The 17601-nt window shown below is 35.5% G+C and overlaps 1 protein-coding gene across 3 annotated transcripts in view; it reads right to left on the bottom strand.

Moving 5' to 3' along the window:
* The window catches only part of Map3k13 (mitogen-activated protein kinase kinase kinase 13), a 154273-nt gene that overhangs the window by 111203 nt on the left and 25469 nt on the right, over positions 1–17601 (bottom strand). The window contains exon 1 of one of the 3 annotated variants that reach the window (XM_047563796.1): positions 7028–7150. The exons of the other annotated variants lie outside the window; for them this stretch is intronic. The gene's annotated coding sequence lies outside the window, so the exon portion shown is untranslated. Of the gene's footprint in view, positions 1–7027; positions 7151–17601 lie in introns of those variants that run through there. 3 annotated transcript variants of the gene reach the window in all.

Raw genomic sequence — 17601 nt, 5'->3', positions numbered from 1 at the left:
ATGAAAAAGGATATAAGGAAAATTCTGGGCTAATGAAATGAACATAAAAATGAAAAAGGGGTTTTTCTGTTTTGCTATTTTTAAAATTAATTTTTAAATGCAATTTAATTTTTTTTTCTTTGACAAAACCTCCAAATCCAAAACACTAATCCATCAACCAATTTGTTATTTGGGGAATTATGAAAATAATTTTCAAAAGCCCACAACTGTTACACAAAATAACATAATCTTGTTTTTACAAAGACTAAATATATTGTTTATGGATTTGGATGGTCTTCATTTTCTGATTTAATACAGTATTCATCCTTTATCAAGCTTCAGCCTAAGTTAAAAGACAATAGAAAAAACTGAGAGGACAGAAATAGCCAATATGATGAACTGCACTTAAGAACACTAATAAAGGTCACAAGGAAAAGGCTATAACACACAACCAAACTGAGGTGACTGGATTATCTTCTGGCACATCCCTTTAGCCCAGACCACCCAAATCGCAAGTCTAACAGAGGCTCTCTTTTGACTATAGAGAACAATGACCAAGACAAATAACATTTATAATGGGCAAACCCCAAAATAGAAAGGTCATATCCCATCAGAACTCTTTCTTGCTTATAAGGAAGTCCCTGGGCAAATGTGAAAGTCATTTAACCTTTTTGCCTTGCCCAGATAGCTCCATCTGAAACCCTCTGACACCCTTCTCCTCCTTAGTTATAGCAACATTCCATGGAGGTTGACTTCTATAAAAGTACTACGAAAAAATTGAAATAAAAGTAGATTTAAAACTGTCCTAGACATTGTCACTTGCCTATTTGATGTTGGTAATCAACAACCAGAATCCTACATTTTCAGAATTAAAAAGAACATTTGGGACCATTAGGAACAATTTCTTCATCTCATATGTTAAAACCAAAGCTGAGAAGAACTGAGAGGACAACTGCCTTGCATGACCTGAGACTGCTTAGGAGGCATTACAGGCTTAGTTTAACTCTTTTTCCTCTGCCTTGTTGTGTCTATTAGCAGATTTTTTAAAATGTTGGATTTTATCTATTTTAATATAATTAACTAAAGAAAGAAGAAGGTAGGTGAGTAGTCAAATAACAAAGCTTCCTTAACTATAAACTCACCCTTTATTCAAGGTGGTGTTTGTGATTCTCCTAGTAAAGTGGAAAAAGCAAAAGAAATTTAAGTGTCTTTAGAATTGCCTACACTGGTGATTCTCTGTGCAGGTCATCTGAGAATAGAACACTTCCCCTTGTTAACTATGGCTTACCATGTGGTGGTTGTCAGTGGTGACATTATGAAGGATACACCACACCCATACATGTACTTAGGATCTACACCAATAGAGTGGCGAGCAAAATTTGAAAGAGCACTCACTCTAAGCAGCACTCCTGCCCTGGTCTCCACCTCATGGAAAAATCGCTAGCTTCCCAGCTCCCTGAAAAGGTAATTATACAATAAACAAATGTTTATGGAGTGTATTCTGTGTCAGGCACTGGGTGTTAATGAATAAAAAGTTAATACTAAACATTCACTTTGAGTTTTAGGTAGAAGAAACTCTATACTTCCAAGATGCCTGACTTGGTCAATCACTGATAGCTCTGTATGATGATTCATTAATCTCTTTGAGGAAGACATATCTTCAAATAAACAATATAATGAAGAAGTCCCTTTTTGCTTTACCCTACCTCTAGCACTCTCTAATCTCTTCCTACCTATATTTTTCTCTTTAACATTTATTGCTAAACATAATTTACTTATTTACTGCTCATCTCCCTCCATTAGAATAAAATAAGCCCCCAAAAGCAAGAATATTTGTCTTATTCACTGCTGTGTACCTAGAACACATAGTAAATACTCAAATTTATTGCTTAAATGAATGAAAAATTGAATAATACCTCCTCTACACTTGCCAGTTCTACTTGGTTCATTGTCTGTCCCCTCATGGTTTCCCTGTCACCTCTTCAATCATTCTTTCATGTCCATTATGTTGGCCTTCGATCCTCTAGCCAGTTGGGGCTCTGCAATTATCTGTGACATGATAATTCTCTTTATTCCTACCATCTTATCTTCCATGGATGCACCTGCTGTACCAACCCTCAACCCTTGATGACCACCACCCTCCAACTTATCTTTGTCCAGTCCAGAGCAATCCTAGAGAAGATATTAAATTTATTCAACACTCAAACTACATGGTATACAGAAGAAACAGAATAGGATTAAGCATTAGAGCTGTGTTTGAAAACTGAGTATAACATCCTACTACCTGGTATGTCTGGTTGAGTCAGCAGCCTTTCTGAGTCTTTTTCCTCAATGGAAAAATGGGGGGGATAATAGCACCTATTTCATATCAAGAGGATTATATTTTAAATATAAAAATATATATGTAAAAACTCCCAACAGATTTAAAGGCATGTAGAAAGTGCTTAATAAATATTAGCTCCTCATCTTCCTTTAATTTGACATATTTCACAAACATCTAATGATACCTTCACTCACTGATTAACAAGAAATTCTATGTTTTCTGATATGAATCTCTCTCTCTCTTTTTTTTTTTTTTTTTGGTACCGGAGAGTGAACTCAGGGGCATTCAACCAGTAAGCCACATCCCCAATCCTATTTTGTATTTTATTTAGAGATAGGATCTCACTGAATTACTAGTGCCTCACTTTTGCTGAGACTGGCTTTAAACTCATGATCCTCCTGCCTCAGTCTCCCACCACACCTAGCTAATCTTAATTTTCCTTTCTTCCCTCCTTTCATGTCAGAACTCTATGTTTTCACTCATTTTCTCTCCTGATTCAGAAAGTGTCTGTCTTCTTTTCTAAGACTAGCCCTCTATCTATGCCCATAATTTTCAGCCCTGGATACACATTGGAATAATCAGAAGAACTTGTAAGAATAGCAGATAACTGGGCCCCACCACAGACAAATTAAATATGAATCTCTAGAGGGAGATCATGGCATCCTCATTTTCTTTTAAGTTTCCTGATAAGATGCCAAGACATTTCAACACGGGGAAGAACAGTCTTTTAAATATTACTGGAACAACTAGAAATCCACATTCAAAAGAATGAAGTTGAACCCCTTTCTTACAGCATTCAAATCATTAACTCTAAGTGGATTATAGACCTAAATGTAGAGTTAAAAATATAAATGCTTAGAAGAAAACATAAGAGAAAATCTTAATGAATTTGGGTTAGGTTTCACTGCTTTAGATATGACACCAAAAGAACAAATAACCAAAGAAAAAATTAATAAACTAAATACTATCACCAAGGAAGTGAAAAGACTTCCTTGATCTTTACTCCCAGAGAGTGAGAAAATATCTGCAAATCATATAGCTGATAAAGAGCTTGTATTCAGCATATGTAAAGGACTCATAACTCAACAATAAAAGCATAAATGATCTGATTTGTAATATACGTAAAGGGTTTGAATAAACATTTCTCCAAAGAAAATATACAGATAGGTAATAAGTACATTAAAAAGATGCTCAACATCATTAATTATTAGGAAAATGTAAACCAAAATCACAATGAAATACCACTTCAAATTCATTAAAAGGGCTCTATTTTGAAAGACAGATATTAACATATTCTCACAAGGATGTGGAGAAATTGAAAGCCTCATAGATTGCTGATGGAAATATAAAGTGGTTCATCCACTTTGGAAACCAGAATCCCCTCAAAATGTTAAACCTATAGTTATATCATATGACCCAGAAATTCTACTACCAAAATGAAAACATACTTACACAAAACTTGTACATAATGTATTACTAATAGTTAAAAAGCACAGACAACCCAAATGTCCATCAGCAGATTAAAGATAAGTAAAATATTATTTGGCAATAAAAAGATGTAAAGTACTGATCCATGCTACAACATGGATATACTTTGAAAACATTACATTAAGAAGAGAAAGAAGGGGCTGGGGTTGTAGCTCAGTGGTAGAGCACTTGCCTAGCACGTGTGAGGCACTGGGTTCAATTCTCAGCACCACATTAAAAAATAATTACAATAAAGGTATTGTGTCCATCTACAACTAAAAATAATTTTTAAAAAAGAAGAGAAAGAAGCTAATCACAAGAGACCACATATTATAAGATTACATTTATATGAATGTCCAGAATAGGCAAATCTATTCATAGAAAAAGTAGATTAGTGGTTGTCTAGGGGTGGGGGTTAGGAGAAATGAGGAGTGACTGCTAATGGATATGTGTTTCTTTTCGTGATGAGGAAAATGTTTTAGAGTTGATTGTGGTGATGGTTGCACAACTCTGTGAATACTAAAACCACTGAGTAGTGAAAAAGAAGAGGAAGGAAGGAAAAAGGGAAGGGAGGGAGGAAAAGTTCCCCAGGTAATTCTAATGTTGGAGCCTATTCTGATAACGTACCTTCTAGATTCCTTGGGAGTAAAGATTGCATTGTCTAAATCTTTGTCTCCTCCATATCTTTACAGAATAATTACCAGCACAGAGCAGGAGTGTGCTATCTTTTGAATGACTTTTTGTTTGTTTTGTTTTGTTTTGTTTTGTTTTGAAGCAGTAGAGTGTTCTTGGGGAATCTTCATTTTAACCGAAATTTTAAGAGTCAGGTTGCCACCTGGTAGATTTGTCATCTTGGCTATCTTGATTCAATTGAGCTCCCCAAGCAATTAATTCAGCTGCAGCACACAGAAAGAAGGCAGGTAGACAGAGCAAACCAAACTGACCGGTTCCACCATCAAAGTATGGTTGTTCTGTCATATAGCAGTGGATGTGGCCTCTGGCCCTTAGGAACCATTCTTTTGACAGTTCCCCAGGACACGGTTCTGGTTTGTCCGACTTTGTTTACTAAATAAATTAATTCCTTCTTCTGGAGTAGTTTCAATTTTTAAACAGAAAGCCATCTATTGACAGTCACTGATACACAGGATTTTATTGTTTGATATTAAACAATTAAGAGTTATTGTTTTTTTTTTCCTACAAGTACACTATACATGAAAATAAATATAATCTGGAACACAGCCACTAGGAGTAGGGAGAAAGGGGATTCTACATCCACCCTGTACCTTAAAGGAACAGTTTTACTTCAACAAATCCAAGTGCAGACTGTATTTCTTTCAAGGAAGTAAAACTCTATTTTGGCAAGATGTGCCTAAAAGAGTCTGGTAAATAAAGAAAAGAGAACATTTCTTTATTTCTTTTTTTTTTTTAATGTAGTGCTGGGAATTGAACACAGGGCCTTGTGCATGCTAGGCAAGCATTTGACCACAGAATTACATCCCAAACCCCTAGTGAACATTCCTTAATATGAGTTTGATTTTATAGACACAATATTTTTTTTTTTCCAGTGCTGGGGATTAAACCCAGGGCCTCATGAACTACCACTGAGCTACACCTCCAGCTCATAAATACAATATTTTTTAAATGTCAAGAATTTGATCTTTGATCTGGTAAATGTCAACAATTTAAAATAACTTTGAAATTGCTACTTTCAAAGTCTCTAAAGGTATACACACAAAAAAAGGAAAACATTGAAATAAGTGAAGATGTTTACAAATATAGGGAATTTTGTCTAAAATATTATCTTGTTCAATCTAGCAAATAAAAAATTGCAAAATAAGAAACCACAATAGTCTCAGTATAGGACAAGTATAGTCTGATATGAAATTAGGCAGAGGTTTTCCCTTCCATAACTTGAGCAAGTTCGATACACTTAGAAAAACAAAATCAGGGAGTGCAATGCCAATTTGAGAAATAAAAGAAAGTAATATATCCTTAGGTATGATAATTTTGAAATTAAATGAATTTACAGTTGGAAGATTCATTAAGAAGAACAATTCAAAAGATATCATTAGAGTCATAATTCAGAAGCACTGCTTCATGAGAAAAGATAATAATATGAAAGTCTCAAACTAAGTATTGATTGCAGAAGGTAAACATAAGGCTGGATAATAAATAACCGGCATTTTGATGTCTCTCTCACTAGAAAGAAAAACCAAGGGCATGTTGCTGACTAGTATATAAAATGCTCAAAGTGAGATAGTTGGAAAATGCTACAAGATTATTTGGGTTGAGGAGTTGCCCCAGGGGCAGAACATGTCACAATGTCACATCCCTCATTTTTAGTATCACAACTTCCACCAGAATAAACCAGAGCCTTGGAAAACAAATTCAATCACAGATACTTTTTGTTAAAACTACAAGCAAACTATAAAATCAACCTCGTACATGTCACACATTAGAACTTTTCCATATTTCCCAAACGTAGTGTAATGAATTATTTTCAGTTGGAAGTTCATCTTAGAAAAATATTCATGTGCATTTCTACATAATATAATTTTGGAGCTTAGCAAAAAATCACTTCATTAGTGGTATTTTAAAAATTAGAATTCAAGGGTAATTTCTTTTTTGCTTCTGGTACAGATTTTTGGGTCTTTGATGATATAAATAAAGTACATGGAGTGGCATAAAGAAGAGTTCCACATACATATAAATATAACCCCCATCATAAAAGCTTTTGAAAAACGGTTGAGCAAGAAAGTATTCATCTTCCCCAAAGTGCACTCTCAAGATATTGATTGTTACACAATTATGAAACAAAGGCAAGGTGAAGGGTGAGTAAGGGTAGAAAGGACCGGCAAGGAAGAGTGCTCCGCAGGATAGAACCTGCTCTGTCTTGTTGGCCCCACTTTCCACAGCACCTTTCTAGTGTTCTATGCTTTTCCTCTAATACCACCCACATCATCTCAAAGAGAAATGAATCTCCCTTTAAGAAACGCCAAACCAGCATCCAGAGGTAACGTGCAGATCCGTAAATGAAAAATGTCCACGTCTAGCAGGCAGACAAGCAAAGGAAAACCAGCTGTCAGTTTCAGAGGCTCCTAGCTGTAACCGGGTTTCAGGTTTCTCTCCGCCTGTCTCTCTCAACGTTTCTCCCTCAATAATATCAATTTTCTAATCACCTCAAATCACAAACACATTCTCCATCTATCCTTGTGAGATAAATACTGATGAAACCGAAAAATATAGTGCAATACTCACAACAATGAAGAATTCCTACACATGCTGTTCCATTTTCCTGCTTTAAAAGGATGGAAGCTTATTAAAGAGACTTGCAGAATTAGAAAAATAAAGGGGAGGGGGATTCCACCCGCACAATCCTCCAGCCCACCGCAAAGGAGCCCAGAGGCTTGCTGACGTCACAGATTCATGAATGGATGTAAATTGGGCTGGTTTAGGATTCCGCACAGACTTCGCTGTGGTGTGTGCCATGGAAAAAAAAAGGCTGGGGCGGGGGAGGGGGGAGTGTGTGGGGAGGAGGGTCTTGAGTATGCACAGCCAATAGGCTTCAGGCAGTCATGGCCAGCCTTCCTTTAGAAGGAATCTGGTCACAGAATAAACACAGCCTGCCAATCAGGCGTCTGCCACAGCCGTAAGACAGACTGGCAGCTTGAGAAAAGTGTGTGTGTGTGTGTGTGTGTGTGTGTGTGTGTGTGTGTGTGTGTGTGTGTGTGTGTGTGTGTGTGTGTAGGTGTGTGTGTGTGTGTGTGTGTGTGTGTGTGTGTGTAGGTGTGGTAGTCATGAAAACATTATTGCTATTAAATGAGGGAATTAGAATAGAATTCTGGTGTGATCAATAAATACTACTAAAAATACTAAAAAAAGGGCTAGGAATAAAAAAAAAGAAAAAAAATTTATAAACCACCAAAAAAAAAAAAAAAAAAAAAAAAAAAAAAAAAAGGGGCCAGGGTTGTAGGTCAGTGGCAGAGAGCTTGCCTAGCATGCATGAGGCACTGGGTTCCATACTCAGCACCACATACAAATAAACTTAAAAAAAGGTCCATCAACAACTAAATAAAATACATATTTTAAAAAATGCATATAGAAGATCACATCTTTTATGCATTAGAGCTTTTTTTTTTTAACCCTTTTCTTACTGTTCAGCAATATGCCTGACGTAATAAAAACAAACCAAAGTCAGGGAAATAATTTCTAAAACCGGTGAGCAGTGGACTTGCATGCATGCTGCAACATGACTTGTAACACCAAAATAGTGCATGAAATTAATAATCTAGTGACTAAGGAAACATAAATATCTAAGACTATATTACATAAATCTAATTGCTTTGTATAATAGTAACATGTTACTGACCTTTGTGGTGTGTCAAAAGGGAATGTAGAAGAGTAAATTACTGCTATGTTTAAATAAGGTACAGCATTCCTTCACTGGTTTACTCAACTCCTGAAATTCAATTAACACAGGGCTCCAAAAGGGCTCTTAATGAATCCAAGCAAATTGTATCGTATCCAAGCAAGATTTCAGTAAGTTTTATCATTATCAGCAAAAACTACTGTATTAAATTCTTCGAAAGGGCTCTTCCACTTCTTTCTTTTTTTTTTATTTCTTGGTACTGGGGATTGATTAAACCCAGGCACTCAACCACTGAGCCACATTCCCAGCCTTTTTATATTTTATTTTGAGACAGGGTCTCGCTGAGTTGCTAAGTTGCTAAGACTGGCTTTGAACTTGTGATCTGCTGCCTCAGGCTCCTGAGCTGCTGGAATTACAGGTATGTGCTGTAGCATTTCTTTACTCTTTAAATTTTTAAAACGTTATGCCAAAGCAGAGGGAAATATAATTTATTAAACTATTCCCCATCATTTTACTTCACAGTTACCACAATACTGATCATGACTCTTTTGAACTTAGGAAATGTCCCCAAATCCTTGAAACTAGAACAATAGTGGTTAATATAAGGTCTCAGTTATGAGGTGTCCAGTGACCAAGAACATTCTGCACAGGCATCTGCTTTCTCTCTCTCTCTCTCTCTCTCTCTCTCTCTCTCTCTCTCTCTCTGTACTTTGCACAGCCACAAGAAGGAACATAGTTGCCTGTTCTATGTAGTTCTGGAGGGTACAAACCTGACCACTACTAAGTATTACTCATTTGGAAAAAGACACTTTCCAGGATTATTTTACACACAGCACAGATGTGTGAGCTATATACACTATATGCTCAAACACTAAAAATACCACTGACAAACATAGTCAACAAATTTCTCCAAAGGAGTTTATGGTGGAACATCACTGCAGAAAAGATATACCAAAAAAGTTTACCCAGGTAAGATAAGAGTACTCAAGGCCCATGTAGTATTGGTACATTAACAGTAGGTCTGAGTGTACCACACATAGACTTACAACAATATGTCCATGTACCAAGGTTATTTTAGAACCAATAAAGGGAAAGAAGACAAAGAATATACATGTTCTCCTTCCTCCTATTATTATTATTATTTGGTACCAGGGATTGAGCCCAGGGGCTCTCAACCACTAAGTCACATCCCCAGCCCCTTTGTTTTTTTTAAAAAAATGTTTATTTAGTGACAGGGTCTCACTCAGTTGCTGAGGCTGGTTTTGAATTTGTCCTGCCTCAGCCTCCAAAGCTGCTGGGATTACAGGCATGTGCCACTGCATCAGGCTACATTTTCTTTTGTTTTCTTTTCTTTTTAACATGTCTTTTACTAACAATCAAAGCCAATCAAGATATACTAAAAGAATTTGATCTTTAAAATACATTTTTTTCTCCTCGAATCATGTACATGATATTTTTCATAGAAATAGAAAAATCAGTCATGAAATTCATTTGAAAAATAAGAGGCCCAGAATAGCCAAAGCAATCCTCAGCAAGAAAAGTGAAGCAGGAAGTATTACAATACCAGATTTTAAATTATACTACAGTTATAGTAACAAAAATGGCATGATATTGGCACCAAAACAGACATGAAGACCAATGGCACAGAATAGAAGACACTGAGACAAACCCACATAAATAAAATTATCTCATACTAGACAAAGGTGCCATAAACATATACTGGAGAAAAGATAGCTAGCTTCAACAAATGGTGCTGGGAAAACTGGAAATCCATATGTAATAAAATGAAATTAGACCCCTATCTCTTACCCTGAATAAAACTCCAAGTGGATCAAGGACATAGGCATTAGACCAGAGACCCTGTGCCTATTAGAAGAAAATGTAGGCCCAAATCTCCATCATGTTGGCTTAGAAACCAAATTCCTCAACGAGACTCCTAAATTACAAGAAGTAAAATCAAGAATCAATAAATGGGATTGTATCAAACTAAAATCTTCTTCACAATAAAGGAAATGATCAACAACATGGAGAACCTACAGAATGGGAAAAAAAATCTTTGCTCCCTGCACCTGAGATTAATCTCCAGGGTACATAAAGAACTTAAAAAACTTAACACCAAAAAAAAAATAAATCAATAAATGGACAAAGGAACTGAATAGTCACTTCACAGAAGAAATACGAATGGTCAATAAATACATGAAAAAATGTTCAACATCACTAGCAATTAGAAAAGTGCAAATTAAAACTACACTGAGATTTCATCTCACTACAGTCAGAACAAAAATTAGCAAGACTACAAGTAACAATAACTGTTGGCAAGGATGTGGGGGAAAAGGTACACTCATACATTGTTGGTGGAACTGCAAATTGGTACAATCACTCTGGAAAGCAGTATGGAGATTCCTCAGAAAACTTGGAATCCAGTTATTCCACTTCTCAGCATATTCCCAAAGGACTTAAAATTAGCATACTGAGTGATGTGGCCACATCAATGTTCATAGCAGCTAAATTCACAATTGCTAAGCTACGGAACCAACCTAGGTACCCTTCAGTAGATGACTAGATAAAGAAAATGTGGTACATATACACAATGGAATATTACTCAGCCATAAAGAAGAATGAAATTATGGCCTTTGCTGGTAAATTGATGGAACTGGAGACAATCATGCTAAGTGAAATAAGCCAATCCGGATAAAGACTGTTCTCTCTGATATACAGATGCTGACTCAAAATAGGCAGACAGGAGGAAGAGTAGGGGTTCACTGGACTGGAATGAGGGAAAAGGAGGGGGATGGGAATGGGAAAGACAGTAGAATGAATTGGACATACTTTCCTATGTTCACATATAAATACATGACCAGTATAACTCCACATCATGTACAACCACAAGAATGGGAAGTTATATGCCATGTATTTATGATATACATTCTACTGTTATGTATAACTAAAAAGATTAAATAAAAATGATTTTAAAAAATCCAAAATTATTATAGAAGTTAACACATTTGTAAGGTTCAGTAGTAGCATCATTACTAATAAGTTAAAGGGTGGGGGTAGTCTCTGCAGTGATTCAGCAAAAAGGTCTTATACGTGTTTCTCATAACAGTTACCCAAGATTATTGGCCCAATATATAATCTAGCAAGTGAAAACTAGCTGGCTTTATGGCCTTGCCACTTTAGTAAGATGAACTTGGTCTGGGTTAGCATGCTTCCCTGTTCCACAGAAATAACAACTGGACCAACAAAGATTCCTCCATGTAAAATATCATGGGAAATCATTGGGAAGATATGTTATGGAAGCTACAGAATTAATTCCTGAAGGAAGCAATTGTTGTTGTAGGAACAGAGGAAGGTGGAAGGGGCATGAAAAAAGCAACCATTAAAGCAGCACTGCCCAGGAGAACTGCCTCTGGTGATGGAAATGTTCAATAACTTGCACTAATATCACCGCCACATGTGGCTCCTGAGCATTTGAAATGTTCCTAGTGTGTTTTTAACTTAACATAATTTTAATTTAAATTTTAAAATAAATAGTCACATGTGTTGGTGGCTACCATATGGGACAGGTTACCTATTTAGAAATAGCAAGCCAAGTTAAGTTACATCATCATAAGTAATTTTTTTTTTTTTTAAGACAGGGTCTATGTTACCCAGACTGGTCCCTAACTCCTGGGCTCAAGTGATCCAGCTGGCTCAGCCTTCCCAGTAGCCAAGATTGCAGGTAGGAGGCACTGAACCTAAGTAATTTTTTATTTCAGCATGTGGGCATGCTAAGTGTGGAGAACTACAAAGCCATTCTGGAGGTGAATAAGCTCTTTTAAGAACCAAATGAACCTCTTCAAATTTCAATAATGACTGGAAGACGGTGCTGGTCTCCTTGCCTAAGAAGATATTAAAAACTCATTTCTAGATAAAAATCTAAGGGTAGAAAAAAATTAAGGTACACTGTTCTGCTATAAAAATATGAGCTATTCTAGTTTTTGTTTTTTGAGGAAAATTGTATTCTTAAAAAAGGAAAATGACTCATTTAAGCTAGAATTTGAGAGAAGTCGAAAGTATCATGACTCAGTGGCAACTTTTGTCAAAAATACTAGGGAAAAGAAAGAGTATAGTGACCTCAAATGCTAATGCATGAAGACTCAGATTTCCTTCACAGGCATCAGAATGTAGTGGTAAAAGCTGGTAAAAAGATGTGGGTTCACATCCTGTCTCTGCCACTTATTAGTTATATAATTCCAGAAAGATTTGAGTTCCAATTTTTACCTTAGTAAATTGGGAATAATAATAGACTATACTATTATTGGAAAGTTAAATAAAGTAACATTTATAAAAAGTTTAGTACAGTACCAGCATATAGAAGCATATAGAAGATAAAAAAAAAAGTCACCAGTACCTGTTTTGTTTGCTGTTATTATTCAAATACTATGACTCTTCTACTCACTCAATAAGGGAAATTTCAACAGTTGTGCAGATCCAGGAATTAAAATTATACAAAATAATACAAAAATTTTTATTGTGTTTATAATAAAACTTGATGAGGCCCTTTCAGGATATTTAAAAAAATATCTATCAGGGACACTTATTCCAAAGAAAAACTAATCCAAATTATTTTCCTTAAAGAGATTAGGGAATTTTCTCTGAGGTTCTGAATCAGAGGAGAAAAACCTTGGGGTAATTAAGCCAGTTGATTAAGAATTCTGTTCGTTTTTTTTTTTTTTAGCAGTTAATTTTTTTTTTTTTACATAAAGATGTAGTTTTATAAAGTAATATGAACTAATATGGAAAATGATCTGCCTACTAAGTGAGAATACTGGTCAGAATTCTCCACTTCCATATCAGAAAGTTTAATAAGCTAACCTATCATTTTCTATCCAAAACATTAGGAGGATCCTTAGTCAACAAGTGAATTTCAAAGACTTCAGCAGACTATTACTTTAATTTTTTTCTGTGCTGTGCCAATAACTGCCTATCTGAAAAAGTGACTCTTAAGAAACATTTAAGGAAAAACATTCTTATAAATATCCCTAAAATCTATTATTGTATTAAAGGAAATAATCAGAAAACTACATACTTTCTAAATATCATTAGTCTAGTATCCCTCAGCAGAATCACTATCATTGAGTATTGTTGATTTGCTTTTGTGAAGAATTATTATAAGGAAGAGCCATACTGCTTTTGCATTGTCAACTTGTAAGGAATTCATATGAAGAATTCATATTACAACTTAATACCAGGGAGCTTTCTGTTCTTAGAGAATTATTAGATGTCCACCTTTTATATAACATTGGTGTAATTCACTGAATTCCCCATTTTTCTGTCTCTGCTGCTGGGAAACTCAGAGCCAACTTTACATTCTATATATATGCTTTTGAGATTAGCATTTTTGCTTTCTCTTCCTTGTTTTGAGTTTGACTTCCCTTTTGTTAACCTTGTATAGATACTTCCTTAATAATAGGCACTTCAAATCCTTGAAGTAGACTACAAATAAAATTTTATACTAAATACATCTGTAAACTTTTAAAAAGACATGTCTTGTAAATTCTACAACCATCTTTCTGACAAAAGAAAACTCTAAAGGTACACACAAATATGAAAAACTTAGAAATATCACGAGTTAACTGGATTTGAACTCTTTGAGGTGTTTTTTTCGAAGGATAACTAAACATCTAGTCAACTGAAGAAAAGCAATTGCTTGTAATTTTATATGCCATTTAGAATAAATCTTAATAGCTTAATGACGTTTTAATGTATTGTCTCTGTCAAAAGGATGACTACAAATGAGGGATGTAAGAATTCTTTTATCAAAACTGCAAACACACTGAAGCAAATCAAAAGCAAATGAATTTCTCATTAATAAAATATTTAACATGCTCAAAATACACCATTCCATAATATACAAATTATGGCAAGATACCATATACCAAAACTTTGTAGGACTAGAAATAATATCTGGCATTTATAAAGGCACTTTATAAATTGAAAGAGTAAAAGGAAACTTTATACATTATTTTTACACATAGAATTCATAATACTTTCTGGGCTGGGGGTATACCTCAGTAGTACAGTGTGTGCTTAGCATGCTCAAGGCCCTGGTTCAAACCCCAGGGCCATTTTATTTATGTAAAATATAAATCTTAACCATATAAATTCTATTCATTACCCTATCTAAATTTGTTTCCATTAGCTAAATACAAATTGACATTTCTACTTTAATTTCACAGCACAGGCAAGATAAATAAAGATCAGAATGGAGAGTCGTGAATGTTGGGCTTTTAAGTTTGCCCCTACACCTTCTCCATTTGAGGGAACTGTCTCTCCCCGCACTATCAGCCTATGGTGCAGAGGGAGCTGACCTCACTTGAAGCTAGGGCTGAAGAGTGAGAAGGTGGCACAAGGCTGGAACTCATCTCCTTGGGCATGATTAGTGAAAGGAGAGACACATGACCCAAACCAGCCAATGAGGATCAACTGACTCATCTCCAGGATGTTTGCTACGGTTATTGGGGATGAAATGTACATTTCTTTTATCAGGTTACTAGCTATAAGCACAATAAAAGCAGAGGGTTATCATCTTTATCCATATATAGGATAGAGGAAAGCAGCCCAGAGGAGTAAAGGGAAGAAGACAGATTCCTGATAACAGAGACTAACTTAGCCGCTCACTCTGCTGGACTCTCAGTTATGTAAGCCAATCAATTCCTTCCTCCTCCCTCTTTTTTTTCCCCCACTTAAACCAGTTTAATATAAGTCTCTATAACTTGCAGCCAACAGAGAGGGCTTATTAACACAATGTCATTTATTGATTGTCTTCCATCATATTCAACAAAGCAAAATTAAAATCATATTTTCTGTTCCTTTTCCTGATGCTAATAATTTTAACGCTTCGGTAGATTAACTATCAAATTTCCATTTTCTAACTCTCACTTAGGGATTACACTTTGCAATTGTCTGTGTCATCCACCTTGTACAACATTCTTAAAACCAAACATTTCTTCTCAATAGTAAGCTGTCTTTGATTTCTATTCATTTGTTCATTCATTCATTCATTCATTCATTCATTTATATTGGGCCAAGGTCTCACTATGTTGCCCAGGTTGGCCTCAAACAAATGATCCTCCTGCTTCAGTCTCCTGATTAGCTGGGATTAGAGGTGCATGCATCATGCCAAACTGTTATCTTTAATATTTTTGAAGCCAATGACTTTCACAGAAATAATTTCTACTGTTAATCTCAATTAATTCAAGCTTTAAAAATACATTAACTTGGAAATCCTAGGTAAGGTTACTTAACTGTTCCATGCCTCACTGCAACATGGAGGCGATTACAAAGTAGTATGAACCTCATCATGGTAACCAATGTTAGCTACATACTCAATAACCTCATAACCAAAACCATTACTCAATTTACCTTTTATTTCTCTAAGTTGCATGCATTTTCTTATTGGTTATTCTTATTCTGAGATTGACAGAGTACAACTCTGGATCTCTTAAATTGTTTACCATCTACTCAAAGTTTATAAAAACTGATTTTTTATTCTGATCTATCCTTTTCCTGGCTTTCATTTTAAAGTAAATGGTCGACTCTCTTTGAATATCCACTTTAAGATTTTCCTTTCTATGATCAGTGTACATATTCTGAAGGAATTTAAGGCCAAGCAAAATATAAATAGAATGGCAAAGAATCTGCCAAAGAACATTTTGTCCCAAGTGAAAAATTATTTTATCATTTACTAATTTGAATTATATGTGCCATTACCCTCTTCCATAATAAAAATGAGCATAAATAGTGAGTACCATAATAAGAAAGCTAAAAATTATCAATTTTTACTTTATGTCAAGCATTGCATTAAGAGCACCACATACATATTTAATTTAGTTCAGACAAAGATTTAAATAGGTATTTTAATCCCATTTTAGGATGAAAGGTTAAAGGCATAGAAAGGTTAAATTACTTGAAATAACAAAGCCAGTTTAAAAGAGAGAGAACAGTGGATTCCAGAACCTATTTTCTTATTATGCTCATCTGTTAGTAGGAAAAAAGAATTTAAATGGTAGTCTCACACTAGAAGTATCCAAACAATTGGATATGATGAAATATGTATAATTATCCATTTAAAAATTATGCTACAGTAATTATTGAAGAAGCCCATTTTAAGAGTATGATCCACAGGCCCGTGAATAAGTAATACAGGGTGTCTGGCAGCTCCATCTGTGATAGCAGTAAGAATAGTAATAGGCAAATGAAAAACCAATCTGTTAGAACCTACTTCATGAAGTGTACCCAGGCAGACTAATGTGTGTGCTTAGAACCCCAGTGAAAAAAGAGGCACCTGAAATATTTACTTTTGATGGAATCAGATATTCCATATATTTCTTTTGAAGAATCAAACTTGCTATTGTGGGGGAAAATGAGAAATATATATATATACATATATATATATAAAATATTCTTAGCATTGATTTTGACAATGTTTAGGCCAGAGGAAATTTTTTTTCAGTGTTTGGGACTATATAGGTCTTAATCCAGCCTTGTGTTTTAAAACATAATAATCTCATAGATTATTATAAGATTATTAAAGGTTATTGTGTCCCAAATGGGAGGTGCTCCAGATGCACAGTGTGTAAGAGCCAGCTGAGTGCTAGAAGGTGGTGCAGGAAGATGACTAGCCTGGTGGGTCCTTTCAGGAGAACTGCTATTCTGTCTTCTCATTCACAGAAGCTGGTAAAACAAGACCAGAGTTTCTTAAAGTGTTAAACATACCCCAACCAGATGATACAGTTCTGCTCTTAGCTATTTCTTCATATGAAGACTTGCATACATTCACAGTAGCTTTATTTGTAATAGTTTCCAAATGAAAACAACCCAAATGTCCATAGTATGTGAATGAATAAACTGTGGTTTATCCATACAATGGAAATACTATTCAGCAGTAAAAAGGAATGTGCTATTGATAAATGTTGCAATGTGGATGAATCTCAGTGTAGTTATGCTGAGTGAAAGAAGTCACATAAAAGAGTACATCCTCTATGATTCAGTTTACATAAGATTCTAGGAAGTTCAGACTAACTAGTTGTGACAGAAAACATACAATAATTATTGAAGGCTTGGTCCCAAGGGTAACAATGTTCAGAGGTGAGGCTCTGAGGAAGTGATTGGATCATGAAGACTTTGACATCTTCAGTGGGTTAATCCATTGAGGCTAAATGGATTAACCATTGAGGTTGAAGGGAAGGTAGCAGAGGCTGTGTGGGAGGTGGGACCTGGTTAAAGGGAGTGGGTCCTTGGGGAGCTGCCCTTGAGATTGTATGTCTATATATTGCCCCAGTGCGCACGCTCTCTCTCTCTCTCTCTCTCTCTCTCTCTCGCTCTCGCTCTCGCTCTCTCTCTCTCTCTCTCTCTCTCTCTCTCTCCTTTCTGGCTACCATGAACTGAGAAGCTTTTCTCTGCCATGCTGTTTCCCTGA

The sequence above is a fragment of the Sciurus carolinensis genome, chromosome 9 (genome assembly GCF_902686445.1).
Source record: "Sciurus carolinensis chromosome 9, mSciCar1.2, whole genome shotgun sequence".
NCBI classification, from domain to species: domain Eukaryota; kingdom Metazoa; phylum Chordata; class Mammalia; order Rodentia; family Sciuridae; genus Sciurus; species Sciurus carolinensis.
This window is presented reverse-complemented; position numbering and strand designations above follow the sequence as displayed.